A 17,398-nucleotide genomic window follows, 5' to 3' on the forward strand; every position below is an offset into this window, starting at 1 on the left:
TATCTTAAATATGGTAAAAAGTCTATGGTTATTGGGGATAACTGAATGCATACCCCTTAAATAATGCAAAAAATCCATTTCCGGCCGGCAAAAAGTGTTGTCTGACTAGTAGACACCAAGTAAATAACTAATAGTGAACAGTTCCTTAGATTGCAATATGTGCAACCGTTTTTTTAAGCAACGCGACAGATGTGCCCTGATGGACGAAGAAATTTATGTTAAAACCGGATTTATGAGATCAAATTTCTCGAGATGCCTACTCATGAAAAAGTTCCAAAATTCCAATTGCTTTTTCCAGGTGAGTTTGTGTAAAATATCATGAATTTGCAAAGTTTTTAATTCTGTGGTAAAAATAATAGATCAAAACATGACTGACACAAGTGTGCAAAGTTAAAAAAGAGATTTTATGAAAAAGTATGATTATTTCTTGGAATCATTGACAAATATTTTTTTTTTATATTTTCTTCTTAAATGTCATACTAACACCTTCATTTCCTCCATAGAAAGTTTTTCGATCAAATGAAACGTTTTTAAAATACAAGCGTTTGTAACTGCCCGGATACTAAATGATCATAGCCTTAGTTCTTTTAGAAGTAACAATTTTTTGAAAGGGCACAACATGTATCAATTCATAAATAAATAAACTTACATACTTTAATAGATTGTACAACTTCAAATTGTTGAATATTACCTACTTTTAGCTGAGAAAAATTGTATCATCATAATTTCTTCTGGTGGCTCAACGAAAAAGTATAAAATTGATTCAAAATGGCCAGTCCCAAAGTCCCAACGTCCCAACACACGTTTCAAGGCTAAATTTGTACAGCTGTTCATCTGAGATATCACGAATGCGTTACGAAACCTTAACATCGATTTTCTCGAAACTCGTCAAATAGATACACGAACACACACATATAGGATCTCACTGAAACTTCATGTTTCTTTGAAGAGATCTAAATACTACTTAAGACTAAAGCGTACATCTTTCAAGGATATAATGGCTAGCATCTTACTAATGCTAACACCACCAGCCCACAGAAAGAGTACTATGTATGCCGTAACCGAGACTCGATCTCATGACCTCTGGCTCAGAAGACTGAAACGGCCACGGTCGGCGGATCCTTCAAATTGAGCATATTATTCCAAACTGGAATATGAAAAATAAAGTTTTTTTCACAAAAAATCGGATTTCACAATATTGTTCTTTAGCGGCAAAGCCGCAACCAACGAGGATGAAGAAGCCAAGGCGGCACAAAGCCGCTGAAGTTCCCAAATCCGAGGTGGACGCTGACCCGCCGTCGGAAGCGGTGACTCTAATTCATTTGTCTAGGTCTGCCGGGGCTCTCTAGGTATGCGTGAAAGCTAAGGGTGGTCCCTCGGCCTTGTCCGCCAAGCGACAGCATGAAGGACAGCATGTCCTTTAAGTTCGAACGCGCAGCATAAGGAGTCGGATACCAAAACGGGTTTTGAAAGGATCCTGGTTAGCATTAAATCAATTAAAGTACCCAAACCTCAAACTAAACACAATGTTGGTTCTAAAGTCAATTTAGTTCGAAACTTTCAAACAAGTGGTTTCATACAAAAAATCATTTTGAACAATTAAATTTCGAATGTTATGAAATATACAAAAATTCATTAGATGAAACAGCAGAAAAATAAAAAAAATACTAAAGGAAAAAAACTGGGATTTGTGGCATTCTGGAAAATGTTCCGTTCTGGGAAATGGTCCTTTCTGAAAAAATAATTCTAGTAAATGGTGCATTCTGGGGAATTTGTTTTCTGGGAAATGGTTCATTCTGGGGTTTGATTTCGGGTATTTATCATTTTGGGGAAAAATCATTCTGGGTAAAAGTTTTTGGGTAAACTGGATACAACCGTTCTGTCCAGTGAACTTGGAGACATCTGGTGGCTCAACCAAAACAATTAAAATTGATCCAAAACCAACTTTACACAAGTTTCAAGGATAAGCTTCTACATCTGTTAATTTGTGGTCACATTTTAGTATATTTACTTTCGAAAAAAAAAGTAGGCGTCGGTTGAACATGTAACACGCATTTTTTCGTAGCTGTGAAATTTCGGTTTGAAAAAATCCGTAAATTTGAGTAAAAATGGAACTGGTTTCGTTGGTGACTTAGTGCCCTATTCTACAAATTTCAAGTGTAACAGGATGAATCTAACTTTCTAATCGGCGGATGTTTAAACGGTGAAAATTGTGAAGAAATGGATTTCCAAATAGCAAGCCCGCCGTTTGGGAAAGTTTTAATGTTTTTAACAACACATCCACAAATCAAACCTTTTCAAAATAGAAGAATCGGAAGAATCTGTTTTTGGGGGACTTCAGTTTGGCCGAACTTGAGGAAAAAATGTAGCTCTGTTTAATGCATGCCCGTTATCAAAAGGAAAAAAATGTGGTGAAGAAGAAAGTGGACCTAATTCGAGTGGGGAGGAGGAAGAGTTTCCTTTAACCTCGGAGAAAATCTTAGTTTTTAGGCCGTTTTGGGAATATATCGGATTTTTGTCTTATTGCGATACTGGAGTGTGAATGCTTCGGTCAACGGAAGAATTGTATCATATACATTGAACTAAGTTGTTTATTGTAAGAGCAAGTTCACTGGTGTGGGGAGAAAGTGATAGAAATTTCGACCGTTTTATCACACTTTGAAAACTTTACCATGTGAAAAAATTTCAAAATCTGTGGCCTTCAAGAGTTTTTTCAACACGTGTTGTATTTTCGCATGCTGTGATGCGAAAATATTTCTATCACATACGGCTGGAATAAAAACAGTGCTGTAAAAAATCCCGAAAAAACGCCCCAAGATCTCGAAGACATTTTTGCATGGCAAAATTTTCAAAATGTGGTACAAGTGTCCAAATTTCTACCACTTTCCCCAACACCAATGAACTTGCTTTAAGTCTTGTGAAGATTTTTTAGGCAACGATGTTATTATTTTTTATGTTAACGTGGCGCTCGACTACTTTGATTAAAAAACGGAATAAAAATTAAAGTAATGAAATCGTATTACTATGGGTGAAATAAGAATACTAAGAAAAAGAAAAATTAAGGGCATTGGCTGAATAGATAAAAAAAAAACAGAAAAATACCAAATCGTTACGTAATGTATGCGAACTGCCGAACTGAGATAAAGTTAAATGGCTTCTGGATGAATATGATCAAACATGTGTCTTGATAGCCTACAAATGCGTATGGTTTCATTTTCAACAGATTTCATTAAGATATTGGTGAGAAAGTTCTGATTATGTGTTATTTATTTGAAAAACAACAGTTGTAGAAATGTAGAGCCAAGTTTGAAATATTTTTTTCATTTTTGCAACTTGTCATCTTAAAACATTAATGTCAAAATCTTATTTCATATCCAAATGCATTTGATGATAGAATGGTTTTACTTTTTGAGTTCATAGAGACCTCGAAAGGTTATGTTTTCTACTAATGTTTTTTGTTCTTATTTATTTCCAAGAGCCTATTCCGTCCTATGATACTTGAATATAGATTCGCAGTCGTACAGACGGTTTCCATAGTTGATGATTCTTGCCTACCTTTGTTTCTGAATCTTTTAAAAAGAACTTTTGGAATAAACAGAAATATGAGGTTGCAAGATGAACCTATAGAGTTCTTACTAATATTTCTTCCCTTCTTCCTCATTTACTACTGTTTGGAATGATTTTTTACGAAAAATAAAAAATCATGAAATGAAGGGTTAGTTATCAACAAGAAGCACTATTTAGCGTGCTTCCAACACATTTCTCCTCGGAGCGTATCGTACTGGTGGTCAACGCTTCTTCCTTCTTTTTGTTCCTGACGTCTCTGCGTTCTCTGCTCCACAGTAGGCCCGAGCTTTTTTGTGTTTCTTGATAATTTTAATGTTTTATATTAAAGTTATTAGAAACATGAATAATGACAAGAAGAATGATAACATGCTTTTATTATTCTTCGGGATTCAGACATAAGTTCTGGCTGTTGATACGATACGATTAGTGATAAGTGATTTCAGTGTTTTTACCTTCAGTTGGCGATTTATATTATCTCTACACCCAGAGAAGAGGTTGTCAAATTTCAATGCCATCTAGAGCTAACTATGTACCGAAAATGCGCTGAAATGTGCATCGCGTCAAAGAAAATATGTTTGCTTTCTTATATCGTCGTTGGGGGAACGTATCGAAACACATAAGAAAGATTCTAGCGTTCTGTAACTTTTTTTATGCTAGCTTCAAAGCTCTCAAGCTTTATAGTCTGTACCGAGGCAATCCAATATATCTAAGGTTGCCAGATTGCCCGTTTTATTCATTTTATTTGGCATATCAAACAAAAAAAATTGTGTTTTAAAATTTTATTATTTATGCTCACAAACGAAATTTCTAGAGCAATTTTTATAAAAATAATTAAGAATTTTTTTTAAGGAAGACTTGAATGCGATTTGAAATCGGTCGATAAATTTTGATGAATTTTTTTTTCAATTTTTTATCTTGATTTATGTTGAGTAGTTTCTGAGTTTTTAATAAAATTTGACCGGATATTGCCCGGATTTTGGTCGTCAATTTTGAAATCACATGCCTGGATTTTGCCAGATTTTTAAACAAAATCCCACGGATTTTTCCGCCTCGGATACGTGCATAACATTTTTTGGCAACCTTCAACATATGAGTTCTGGTGAATGACAAAACTTGTAAAAAACCAATTCCAGCGGTTGAATACTACCTAAAACATTCTTGCTCGTGGCAAGGCCCTCAGTATTATTTTGATCAAACGAACGGTTTCTAAGATACACGCATTCATAACTAGGTATCCCATTTTTTAAAATGAACTTGGCTTGAGTCAGACAATACTAATATAGTATTGCGAACCTGACAAAAAAATTAGCCACAAAATGGTCGAATTTTTGTTCTAAGTGTTATTTCAGTGTGATCAGTTTTTTTACTGTCTGGTGTACAATTCAAACGTCATATCAAATCATCGAACCAGTGTTCAACATAAATGGAAATTAATTTTATCAACATGATAAAGAGAATTATTTTTCATCAATTAAAAAGGTTAAACATGTCTTTTCTATTTTTTTTCGTTCAAAACATATTTAAGAATGCGTTCAAAGGCAGGAAGCCCATTTTAAATAAAATTGCATTAAAACGCCTAATTTTGTACATTTTGTGTTGTATATCATAACTGATTGAGCTTACGAAATTTTACCGATTCTAAAGAGTTTTGACCAAAAAGTACAGGACTCAAGAATTTATTTTGTTGGAAACACATATTTTTTTCGGCAACCTTGGTCATAATCTTTAAAAATTAAAAAGAATATGTATTCGAATGTGCAAAATATAGTTGCTTACTTCAGCTTACTTAGTCACTTAGTGATTTTTTTTTGAGAATTTGATAGCTGTTCTACAGTCTTTTTTCCGACGCATGTTTTTTCGGTTTTTTATCTAAAACTTTTAACATAGCTGAATATTGTCTGAGTACCTATCATATTTGAGTAATGTTACGAGGTTTCCTAAAACTATACATTTTGCACAAATCAATTAAGAAACAAGTGAGATTTGAATAGCGATTAAACTGACACTGTAGATTCCAAAACAAAGTTTTTTTTTGTCAGAGCTGATGATGCTAAATTGAAGATTTGATGAATACATTGGGGGTTAAGAAAAAAAATCCTTTAGAAGCGCCTGTTTAAAGTTACAAGCCGCCAAACTTCCAATACTATCATATTGACACTCTAGAGCGGATTAGGTTTGTATCTCTGAAACTGTAGAATATCATAAAAACTAATGGTTATGAACAAAATCTGACGTAATGTAAGAGTTTGGGTCGCCAAAATCTTTAAAAACTGGTTATTAGATTAGAGGCACTAAAATGCTGTTCCCCTATGTAATATTTTTAACTACTGTTCACACAAAACAGATAGTTCTTTCTTAATAATTTTTAGGTTAAATATATAAGTTGGTAGTAGTTTTCATGTTTGAAAGAGTCGACTGCAGAAGCTAATTCAACTCGTAGAAAAACAAAAACGTATTCTTGCTCGTGACAACTGACTCACTCTCCACAAAGATACAGCTGTGTGAAAACACATTCTTGTGTCGTTCTTATCTGTTCACAAAATAACTGACTTCTGTTGCAAAAACAGTGATGCAATAAGGTATTTCGCTTTGATTCGCTTCTTTTTGCTGCGATTGAAGATTGCTTTTCTGTTTTGCCCTGCTCTTTTTTCTCCGCTTCGAAGATTTTGATGTGCAATGATGTGCACTGTAAGTTTTTTTAAGTCACTCGACGGACATACGGCAAAAAATTGTCTCATTGACGGTTGCAATAGACTTAAGTCTATATTGAGAGGAGCAATGTTCAAGTATTGAACTTATGTTGATACTCGGACTGTTCAAAAATTTTCCTAATTATAATAAGACGAATTCTACAATCACAGTTTTAATTATGACAAAGAAGCTTTCTGAATCAAGATTTTGAATTTCAAAGCCTTCATTCTGTTATAGATTATAAGTTTGCTCTTTAGTGTAAAGCAAACAGTTCATGTTCAAGAGCGAACTTTTTTCATAAATTTACTGCTCCTATAGTTTGATAACAGATTTATATTTGTCCTCATAAAATAACTGATTATGATTAAATATGATTTTAAATAGACAATCCACGAGTAATTTTAAGGGCCACAGAGAGAATATTCATTACTGACATTAAAATTCAAATGACACGTCCTTTCAACATTTCGCACTGAAATAAAATTAAACAGATTATACAACCCACACTCGAAACAAGCTTTTGGAATGAAATGGAAATTAAACAAGCTTCCTCTCGACGAGATATCGCTCCAATAAGATATTTATAACGTTTTTTTTCGATTAGGTAGGTAGGTATCTAAATAGTATCTCTACTGCGTTTGCGTGCGGTTTTCACCCACTTCAGAAACCATCAAAGTCAATTCAGGTTCAGCAGAGTGGTTTTTGATTGTTTTTTTTTCTTTTCGTCTTCGTCCTCTTTTGGTTATCCAAAATGTATTGCGCTGCGAACTTGAGTACTTACTTCGGACGTTTGAGGTCACAACTTTAATTTACTAAGGCCACTTTGGGTATTGACTTTAACTTGGTGGAAATCTTATGAAAAGTTTTCATAGATAATTAATCAGAAGCTTAGACTTATTTCTCTTTTCTTTGATCTCAAACACTGCTGTTGAGAAATTGCCACCAGCACAATTTAGAATAAAATATATGCAAGCATGATCAAAAATAATATTGTGATTAGACCAACCGGAAGTGGTATGGAAAAATGAACAAGCCAATACAAAATAGGTACAGTATAATGCTGCTGCAGCTACAAGCTGGGAAAACAACACGACACAGGGTTATGAAAACAGAAAACGAGACGACGACGATGCACGTCGAGCACTTTCGAGCGACGACAACAAAGAACTGTGGGGGTAACTTCTTGCTCCCCTTTCACGATTCTGTTGACATCCCCTTCACTGCACTTTTGGGAATGGATTTTTTTTTATTCAGTGGATTATGATTATTTCAATTTTTGATCTTAGAACCCATGGAAAAAGTAGATCATTTGAGAACTCACATTCACGAGACGTTTCTAAGTATTTGACATTTGGACAGTGCTGTGATTTTCACGACACACTTTCGTAACACCTCAGCTCAATCGATCCGTGTGTTTTCGATGCTCGTATCCGCAAAGATGATTTAGCATCAGCTTGTTTCACTCACATCAATTACACGACCGCACGATTTTGTCTCGCATTTACATTTCATCTAAATTTAAAACAGCTTCTAAAATGTACCCAATTATGGAACACAGAATCACATCTCAATTGTTTTTTTTTTCTTTCTTTTACACAGAATTAAGCCCACGACCGTCGACAAACGACGCGCTCCGCATATGTTCGCACTTTCTTCTCAAACTCCTCTCAAGAACTGAAAACCAGTCTGATGGTGGACACCGATTATGGCTGCTTTTTCCTGTTCCACACAATCTTCTCACACAAGACACGGGGCTGATTTTTTTTCCTCACTGACAACCAAATGTCACTGAGAGTTCACCAACACAACATTCGAATTGCGCTGTAAATTGTGGGAGAGCTTCTGTGCCGTTTGCCTACAATCAACAACAGCATCGAATCGAACGCCGAGGGAACATAAACAAGAAACCAACACTCGACTGCTGCAGCCACAAAGGAGAGAAACGAACGAGAAAAAAAAAACAAACATCAACCTTTGAAAACATCCCCCCTAACCACCTAATGTTCATACAAACATCACGAAAACTCAGCTGAAACATACGGAGCATTGCTCTCAGATTCGGAGAGAAAATCTAAGCACCCTTCGCAGTTCGCGTCAGCTGTTTTCCAAACCGGATCGATGCGCTCTCGTACGTTCGATCTCTCTCGGGAAAACTCTTCCATACTAACACCATTGAACCCATTTGTGATGGTGGAAACTCCCGTCATTTGACGGGATGCAGCAAGCGAAGGGGATGACGTTTATGCCAACATGGCGATCGTTTGCCGTGCGGGTGCTGATGAGAGAGAGGGTGGTTGTTTGACACGTGTTGACGATCATCGGTCTGTGTGGTTCGTGGCACGGTCGATAGGGGGAAAGTGCCATCTGTGGGTGAGTAGCTGAAGTTTGAATCATGAAAAGTCAAAATGGCGGTTCATTGGGAATTTTCCGATATTATTTTTTGTTTCTCAAATTTTCAACTTTTTCAGGAATCTGGACCATTCTTTGGAAATGCTTGATACTCAATTGACTGGAATAAAAATGGTCATACTCGGGACATCTTTTTTCATAATTCACGTGAATAAACCTACAGGTTTCCAATTTCTCAAAAATTGGATGTTTTAATAAGTTTATGCAAATTTGAAAAATTCCCTTAAAAATACCTTACTCAACCTACCTTACCTTACCTACCTCGTTCAGTTGGCAAGCCATTGCTTTCTGAGCCGATATCCGTGAGTTCGAGCCTAAGAATAACCATCGATCACAGTTGTACCGGATAAGTTTTTCAATGACTGTCCGCCAACTGCATTGTTGGTATAAGTCACGAATGACATAAACATGTTAAAACGACTATAATCAAAACAAAAAAAAACCAAGGAGAAGCACATCTCAACAAAAAACCGCGAGAGAACAACCATGTCAGTGACTGAACATTTCAGATCAAGAAGGTCATGGCATTGTAATCTTGCAAGGAAAAAACAGTATCGAAAAAAGTCAATGTTTTCAGTGTCGAAAATTTTACTTTTTAGCACTGAGCTGCATAAATAAAGTTTAAATTTAAAATTTTTGCAAGACATTCAACACGTTTTTTTTTTGTTTCTAACGAGGGAAAATGAAGCAGCTACTCCTAGCCCTGGTCCTTATTGCAATTATCGTCTCAATTTGGCAGTTATCCCTGCCGGGCAACAGAAGTTCATCGATTGGCTGGTCCAGGCTGGAATGAGCTTGGAACAGGCGAAAGCGCTAGCTCAAACCACCTGGAACCAAGTTAAAAGCGACGCATAGGAACCAACATTGTTTGAAGGTTTTCATGTTTTCATGTTTTTCTATTTGAAAAAAAATGCATAAATTCATTTATGTAATAAACATTATAAGGTGGTATGAAAAAAACCTAGCAATTGCTTTTGCTAAGCCAAATCTAGCAGTCGAGTAGTCACTTGAAGCAATTGCTGCGGTTGCTATGAATAAAGTTTGTTTTGACAGCTGTTTTTTCTGACAGAATGTTTTACTTTTAGAACAAGCTAGTTTGGTATGAATAAAGCCCAAATCTGAAGCAATTGCTCGACAAATCTCCAAGCAATTGCTTTATTTCCTAAGCTTGCTCGGTAGCAGACTTTTCTAATAAAAAATTCTTTTAAAACGTCATAAATTTATCACATTGGCAATATTGCACTTCAAAACAATTCAAATAGGTATTTTCAACCTGGATAAACAAAAAAAAAGGGAAACCCCAATTTTTTTCATATTCTTGGCGTTGTATGGAATGATTCGTCTTACATGAAATTGAACAAATCGAGTAGCAAACATTCCAGATTTCCGGGAATAGCGGAAGAATTCCCAACTGGCCCGAACTTGGAATAACATTTTAATGATTTTTAACATTTTTTTTAAGTTTTAACAAAACAAAAGTAACTAGTTTTAATTGGTAAAACATTTTGCTTTTCAGGTGAACTAACTCTTTCTTGCTCGCTAGACCCATTGGAATTGTCCTTTCATATTCATATATCATATTCGAATATGTATTCTTTTTTCTTTAAACATCAACATACGAGCACGCAATAACCAAACAAAAACCGGTCTTTCTTATACCCACCACCCACACCGTCGACTTTATGGCTATTTTAGCCGTACTTTTGAACTTTCTGATCGTCTTCTTCCATTTTACTTTAGAAAACTTCAGATTCTGCTGGTGGATAGCTATATTTTTCGAAGCAAAAGCTATGTTCTAAGACTTTAGTACACATCCGCTAAGCAAATTTTTATTCATACCAAACTAAGCAAATGCTTTGGGCTTTTGCTCTGCTTGATTTCAAGCTAAGTAAAAGCTACCGAAGTAATTGCTAAACCTTATTCTTACCACTTACTATCTTAAAATTCCTTCGATTGTAAATAGTCACAGCATGTTTTTTATTTTAAAAGTTTAAATAAAATTAATAAAAAATTATGTATGAAATACATTAAAATTGAAGCTGTTCTTGAAAGTGTTAGGTACTAAGTCGTATGCAAACGAAATTACTATTCATGGGCAGAAAAAATCAACGCTTGATAAAATATGGGTGTTTTCCGTTCATTTACCCTTGGATTTATTAATTTTACAATGTATGTATACGCTTCGTTCGAGTGAAAGAAAGATCCATCATAAAATCGAAGCCGAACGATCGATCTATCTGTGCTGAATCATTTCTTTGTTAATCTAAAGTGGGTGCTGCTTTTTATTGATTTCGCATAACATTAAGTGTTGGTAAAGTGTCAGAAGAATCAAATTAAATGAGAGTATAACATTAATATCAATTCATGTTTGGCTCCATAGTTTAACATCCAAACTGAGTTTCAGATTCAGAACTAAGATTTCAGAGTCAAACTACACACTCAAAGTTTAAATTTAAATACAGATTGTGAATGCAGAAAAAAAAATTTACTTTTCGTGATTTGTAATCTAGTTAACAAACTTATTTTAAGAACTTGAAAAAAACTAGCTGATCCCGTACGAACTTCGTTTCGCTGGAAACTATGAAAATTTTCGGAGAGGTAATCAAAAGACTAGCATTAGATTTCTGTTCGAGGTGATTTTTTTCCATTTACAATTCATAATCGATTTTTTTATTGTTACATTATACGGCTAGTAGCATCATCCTCCGAACAAAGCACATAATGTATGAGAGTGCGTGAATTGTTTGTATTCTACAAACAGACCTAGATTATTTTGTTATTGCTTTGTTTGATGAAGCTACGACTCACCTGACTTCATCGAATTGAATTCGCTACTAGATTCCCCGGCAGAAATCGCACATCTTGCCCTGATTAATGGTGCTCATACTGCCTCAGGGGGGGTTCTCATTATGCCTCCGCAGTGGCTGGTTTTCAGCTTTTGGCAAAATTTTTTAAAATGCATTTTTTAACGTTTTCAACTAGTTTTTCACGTTTCAGCCCGTTAGGGAATAGGCTTTTCAAGTATCTGAACACGAAACAATAATGTAACCTCCATATTATAGCTATTTTCTATGGTTAAATAACCGTTTTCCTTAAGGTGGCCATTATGCCCCCATCTCCCCTACAGCTGTTTCGAAATTATCAAAACTTGATTATTTTTGAGCCCCTTTATTACGTTTTAATGGATTTTTTCTGGCAAAATCTCATAATAACGAAGTAAAACCATCATTAGATTGAACTTAAGTATAATTGATTAGTATAAATCGTAGTTTGCGAAGGGTTCGTACAGGATTACTCTTTTCAGGCTTTAAAAAACAGCGAAAATCAAAGTTTTTGATTTGAATATTTTTGTTTTTTTTTTTTTCACAGAAGCGGAATTTTGACAAATCATTATATTTTCTACAAAAGAACCAGCAAATATACACTATTATATGCTAGACCTCGCCACGAGCATGGTACAGAATTCAAACGTTGGAAGTTGTTTGAAATAGGCGAAGTTAAGGGTTTTTCATAAGTTTGTCGTTCATCAGAAATCATCTGCCACTTAACTTCGGTACCGGCTATACAGCTTACGAGCTCTGGAACAAGCAAAGATTTATTGTTTGAAGTGAGCTTTGAATGACTCATAACTAGGCAACACTTTCAGCTTATCGGAGAAAATATTTTTGGACATTTCAGCGATCTACACTTATTTAGTTTTTCGCTTATTCAATATTAAAAATGCCGTTGTGAAACTTGACTTCACTGATGACCCCTAACCGTAGTTGCCGATCATGTGCTTCACTCCAATGCTTAACCCTTCGTTTCATGAAGTAACAAATTTGCAACAATTAATGTATGAAAAAATGGACAAATCGTATTTTATTTTAATTTTTTTTCTTGATGTACTCATCATTTTCAACTGTTTAAAATGATTTTTAAAGAAAAATAAAAAATCATGAAACGAAGGGTTAATTTAAACTTTGTGGACATTTTTGACTGTGTTTGCATACTTTTTCTTCACTCACACACAGTAATTTATTGAATTATCAATGGTTTTGTCAGCTATCGATTTGATAATGAAGGATTTGGAAAGAAACTGTGCTAAATTTTTTTTTCTCTTTTTCTTTTACATCGTAAATATCTCAAAAACGCGTAAATTTCAAATTTGGGAAAAATAGGTCTTAAAGTACTTGTTAAAAATTTGTATGTCCGACTACTAGTAAATAAGCTATCAGCAAATGAAAGTGTCCCATTTCTAAAAGAACTAAGCTCAATAGGCGGAGCTCTCTTTCGTCGTCCATCAGCTATCTTATTCCACCAGGTCTTCATCTGATTGATTTTTTCGGAACAAACTGGACCCCTTTTTCTGCATAAATACCATTCTTAAAAGACTTTGCTGCAATGACAGCTTGTCAAATCTGGCCAAAACATCACGGGATGGTCGTGGGATCAAATGAGAGACAACATTCGTTCTTGGAGGCACTCTTTTTGGTATAGCTCCGACATCATTGCCTTATTTGTAACGAATACTTTCGCTTTTTGCCACAGCTGCAAATGCCCTGCCAAATCATAAATTTTCGTGAAAATTTGCCGGTAAAAACAAATTTAAATTTGTCTGGATCATCCTCACGAGCCGTTGCCAAGTAAAATTTTTGACCTGGGATTTACCCGAAGTCAGCCTTGACATAGGTTTCATCGTCCATCAGTAGACACCCGTCGAACTTTGTCAGCACCTGGCCGTATAGCTTCCGAGCTCGGATTTTGGCCACACTATACTGCTTTATGGTCCAATTTGGCTGTTTGCTATCTCGATACGACTTGATTTCTTCCCGAAGTCGAATTCTTTTCACTATGGGTAGCGCCGAATTTTCTGGCCAAATCACGGCCCGCTGAATGGAATTCCTCTTAATCGTCTTCGAAATCTTACCACGCAGTTTCCGTTCGGCAGTTCCACCCCGACGATTCATTATTCCGTTTGATAACGCGTCATACGGCATTTTTGGGCAATTTTAAATGGCTAGCCTAGATGCAGACCACAATGGATTTTCCAAATAATTGTGCACAACTTTTCCCTTCTTACAGCTTCCATGTTGATTGTTTAAAAAGTACAATCGATTTGCGGAATTTCACAAATACATACGTCAAGCTGACAAAATACCCGACACGTGGGCGCCAATAACTTCCCAATCCGTCCACCAGGAGTAGAGTTTCCATTTCCAAGCCATTTTCCCATTCCCGGGAATCGGGAAATCTGGTTGCCTGTTTCCTGGGAATTCCCGGGATCCCTGGAAATGTTCAAAAACATATTAAATATATGCACTTTGATTGAATTATAGTTTTCAAAGCTTTCCTGCATACAAGCCCATAATTTGTTCAAAATTGACTCTTCATAAAGTTTTTTTAACCAATTTTTAATCAAATAAATCAAACTGTTTCCAACAATAGTAAATTAAAAACAGTCAGACGAACTTTAATATAACCTGAACAGGTCAAATGAATTCCGTTAATGCAATTAGGGGTTAAATAAAAAAAAATCATTTTATTTGCTTTACTTAAGGTTGGATTTTCGTTTTTCTGAACACTTGACATTATTGATACGATGCCTTGGTCATTCTTAAGTTTTGAAATTCATCTGGCTTTCAAAGCCAGAGAGAAACAAGTGCATAAGTGTTTCTTTCGAGAACCTACCTACTGATGCGCGATTTTTTATATATTTTTTAAACGGTTGTGGGTTTTCTATCAATGGAAACGGTATTGAAATCCATATAATCTTTTTAAACTTATGCATTTGAATAAAAAAATTGCACCAAATGGCTGCAAAATGTCTACTGCCCCAGGAATAGGCATTTTCTCAATGATTTTTGTATGACTACATTTTCAAAAAGAAAAATAAGATTTTGAGAGGACACTCTAACCAGGAGTGCCACAATATGAGAAAAAGTGTGTTTCAGTTCTAAATGAAGCAAGCTTTAGGCAGATAAATAATCTGCTATCAGGAACATTCAATATGGCGGACAAAATCATTCGTGTTGGGATGATAATTTATCAATTCCTTTCAGTTTCCTGATTGGAATGATAATACGCTGCAAGTTTGACCAGAAATTCTCGGTGGAACGCAACAGGCGTTATTTGGTTAGCTCTCTTACCTTTAAAGTATCACTTCTATATGCACCCCTTTTGGCTCTAAATTGTATGCACATGCACCGATTGCTCTACAAATTTGGGTTTCTTCTTTTTCGTAATTTCACACATTTTCATTGAAGGCTATGTGCTGATTACACTCATGTTTTTGACGGTCTTTTGAATGTCCCGGTTGACTGCCGAAAGACTTACGCATTTTTAATTAGCTTATATTACTACCTTCTATAGTAAGTTTACTGAAGTTGTTTAATGGTCTTAGTTTTTTTATACAATCATTCAAAAAGGTCCTTTTTTATTGCATACGTTATATCAAGAAAAGGTGAATTGTTAGTATGGATTTTGCCGACTCCTCCTACAAAATCTGATGACTAGAATCGACTGCTCGCCCTTAACACCCGTGTGTGTAACCTCGATCCAATGCATAATAACGTCAATATGGAATAAACAGTGAGAATGGAATTGAGTTATAGTAGAACTCCTTCAAGGAAATATCACGTTTCATTGAGATCCTGTATGTGTTTGTGTTCGTTTTAATAAAAAAAAAAATACATCAAGCAAGAACTGTAGAAAGGAACACTTTATATCGTGTATAACTTTTGCTTGTATTACTGAAAATCGTTGGAAAGAAAGTTCCGCTAACGGGAACAAGAAACGATTTAATCTTCCCTAGCAACAATGGGGAAAAAGTGTATAAACCGCGAAGAAATTCAATGGGGCTTATTCTGCGAGGCGAGTGACGTGAAGTGACTTAGATTTTTAGAGTCACCGTATTCTAGCAGGCGAATGCCGTGACTTGAATGAACTTTAGGTGACTTGAATGAACTTTTTTTACTGTCACCGTATTCTCAGAGGCGAATGGCGTGACTCAAGTCGGTGCCAAGTGACTTTTGAAGTCGTAACCTATTCCGAAGGTGACTTGGGAAGAAATGATTAAGAATTAAAAAATGTGACATATTGTTTTATAAAATTCTCTACAGAAACTTCAAAATGTATGTTTTTAGATAAATTGGCTTCGATTTGACGTGATTTCGAAGTAGAAAAAAAAAATGAAACAGAAAAATGTAATAGGGGCTGTTCACTAATTACGTAAGCACATAGGGGGGGAGGGGGGGTTTCACATTTGCTTACGATCTCTTACCAGGGGGGTAGGGGGAGTTTCCAAAAATCTTACGTAAAAAATGTTACATTGATAATTCGTCACAGCCATAATACGAAACCATATTGCTCGGGTTATTTTTTTTAATTTTTTTCATCTCAGTACCTTTTTGTTGGTTATTTTTGATGTTATGTTATTTATCTTTTAATGTCTTTGAGTGAATAAAAAAAAACCCTATTTAACAAAAGATTTAGCAAAAAATCCTCAAACTTTATCGCTCACTGCTGAAATGAGTCTGAACTTTTGGGTTAACTAACAACGTTATTGTCGTTAATCATTTTTGCATCAAATCTAGTAGTATACAACGAATTTTATTAGATTTTTATGATTTTGAGGTCAAAACATAACAATTTTTATGGTACCTTGTGTTAACGTTATCTTTCACTCTTTTCTTTATTTGGAATTTAGATTTTGTGTTTATTCGATTGAGGAAATTTATTGAAAATTATGCTGCTACGAACATGCTATATCTTTAATAATGTTTCCTATAATCGTTTGTGACATTTCATATGTTGTTTTGTATAAATTGTGCTTTTCAAATGCAGATTATTAAGTTTTACTTAAAAAGTGCTTTGCTTTGTAGCATGGACGATAAATTTTTACTATTTTCGTTTAATATTTTGTAAAAATGTGTCAATTTCTCAAAGAATCAAAAACGTAAGATCTTACTAGGGGGGGAGGGGGGGTTTTGAAAAATCTTACTTTTTCTTACCAGGGGGGGAGGGAGGGTATAAAATTGCCAAAATTGTGCTTACGTAATTAGTGAACGGCCCCATAGGTTTCTATTCCAAACGGCAGGCGAACATTAGAAGCAATTGAAGGTTTATGTGCTTTTAATGGCAATTTTCGGATTTAAGAGAATCAAGTTCCGAATTCATATCGCATGGTGATTAAGGAAATGATAGTTTCACGGTATCACAATTTGTTTAGATTTTATTTCTTCACATTATATTTGATCAAATTAATAATGATATGAAAAATGTAGTTTACACAACTGGGCGTTTCACTTTATAATTATTCCTTCGTTGAAGGCAAACCAGGAACTTTGTGTGAATCGAAGACGAGATTTGTGCCAACATGTTGAAGGTCAATGTTATTTTGTTGCCGGCGGATGCAGATGCATAAAACTTCGGCCCCATCTCGTCCACAGTTGGGCCAGATCATTTCGGCCAGTCGCTTCGTCCAGCGCCGATTCGCAGTACTTTTCAAAGCACTCGAACGAAGCCATCAGCAGCTTCTTCAGATCCCGGCAAGCTTAGAAAGACACTTATGTTGTAATTTTTCCAAGTCATATGTTCCTCCGGTGTATTTTTTTTCCTCAGGTCCCTATAAAAAAAGTCAAAAGTTAGAAAAAGCTATTGAACAGGTAGTTCCAATTATTAATCTTACCTTTTTTAGTTCTTCGCAATCTAATCCGATTTCGGATAAAAAATGTAGATTGTTTTGACAGTT

General features: G+C 35.3%; 1 protein-coding gene across 1 annotated transcript in view; it reads right to left on the reverse strand.

The window, feature by feature from the left end:
* The window catches only part of LOC129741292 (uncharacterized), a 225,054-nt gene extending 217,053 nt beyond the window's left edge, over positions 1-8,001 (reverse strand). The window contains exon 1 of the mRNA XM_055733018.1: positions 7,580-8,001. The gene's annotated coding sequence lies outside the window, so the exon portion shown is untranslated. The remainder of the gene's footprint in view (positions 1-7,579) is intronic.
* Between the last annotated feature and the right edge of the window lie 9,397 nt (positions 8,002-17,398).

The sequence above is a fragment of the Uranotaenia lowii genome, chromosome 2 (assembly GCF_029784155.1).
Source record: "Uranotaenia lowii strain MFRU-FL chromosome 2, ASM2978415v1, whole genome shotgun sequence".
Classification (NCBI taxonomy): Eukaryota; Metazoa; Arthropoda; class Insecta; order Diptera; family Culicidae; genus Uranotaenia; species Uranotaenia lowii.